Source organism: Hyperolius riggenbachi, chromosome 8 (genome assembly GCF_040937935.1).
Source record: "Hyperolius riggenbachi isolate aHypRig1 chromosome 8, aHypRig1.pri, whole genome shotgun sequence".
NCBI classification, from domain to species: Eukaryota; Metazoa; Chordata; class Amphibia; order Anura; family Hyperoliidae; genus Hyperolius; species Hyperolius riggenbachi.
This window is the reverse complement of record NC_090653.1, coordinates 29737348-29738860: the sequence shown is the minus strand read 5'-3', so window position 1 is coordinate 29738860 and position 1513 is coordinate 29737348.

The window sequence follows — 1513 nt, the reverse complement described above, 5'->3', positions numbered from 1 at the left end:
TTTTGCAAGGTTTCTCCCGAGAAAATATGCCAAGCGGCCAACTGGTCGTCATTAAATACCTTTATGAGACACTACAGGGTTGACCCTGCGGTCAACTCCACTTTACAATTTGGATCCAGTGTGTTAACTGCTAATTTGAGTTGATTAAACTTTCTCTCAGCATCACACTCATCCCTCCCTGTGTTTTATAATAATAATAATAATAATCCAAACATTTGTATAGCGCCTTTCTCCTGTCGGACTCAAAGCGCTCAAGAGCTGCAGCCACAGGGACGCGCTCAAGAGGCCACCCTGCAGTGTTAGGGAGTCTTGCCTTGAACTCCTTACTGAATAGGTACTTGACCTAGCCAGGATTCAAACCCTGGTCTCCCATGTCAAAGGCAGAGCCCTTAACCAGTACACTATCCAGCCACTGTTTATTGCTAGCTATCTCCCGACTGTGCTGCCATGGAAACATATGGAATACGGAAAATTGAATACTTACCTGACGGTAATTTTCCTTTCCAGATGTGTCCATGGCAGCACAGGGCTCCCTCCCTAGATTCGGTGATCCGAGTCAAAGATTACAGGGGGGGGGGGGGGGGGGGGAGCTAAAGGGAGAAATTTATAGGATGGTCCTATAGGGGTCAAGTGGGTGGGACTTAACCCGACTGTGCTGCCATGGACACATCTGGAAAGGAAAATTACCGTCAGGTAAGTATTCAATTTTCCGTATTTTATTCTTATCATTGACCCCTGTGGCTAGGGTCTAATTCAGTGCACTCCCTCCTTTCCCTGTATGTTTGTCAGCATGCAGACAGCTTATGCTGGTGTATGCGCATGGTGCACATGGACACATAACGTTAGCTCCCTTGTGCGATTGGTAAGATGCACTGTCTTTCCCAGGAGAGGACGTCAGGATGTGTGCTCCTAATCCCTAGATAGGTTTGATGCAATGAATGTGTTTGCATGTCTGCACTATGCATGTTACAGGGCCAGAGTTAGGACACCTATGTTTACCTGGGTACTTCTACGCAGTGTAGGTGACTAAGCATAAGAATGCATTCTTCTGTGAACTAAAACCCCGGCTTTTAATTTAGCTGTAGGGACAACAGTTGTGCCTGGATGAGTGAATCTGTGAATGCATTTGTTTGAACATTTGCATGTGAGAGTGCGAAGGGTTAATTGATTTTTGCTGTTTCTAGCCACACCTCCTTCAGCACCTCCCTTTCCCTAATAATTTATTTAATGTCCTAACTAGAGGCGATGTGCCTGGATATATGTATTTTTATTTTTTGTGACAGGCCCCCTTTTCTGGCAGGCCCACCTTTTGTTTGTTTTTGGCCCAGCTCCCGAAGACAGGACATTGCTGTTCTGTCCCTTCCAACCAAAAGATCTGGTGCTAGCACACCCCCTGCCCATGAGTTTGAACAGCACTGATAAAGTCAAACCCCGTATATCGGTGGAGGGGGTCAGTAAGCGGCACACAGTGGCATGGCAACCATGTAACTGAACGCCAGATATCAGCAGAGGT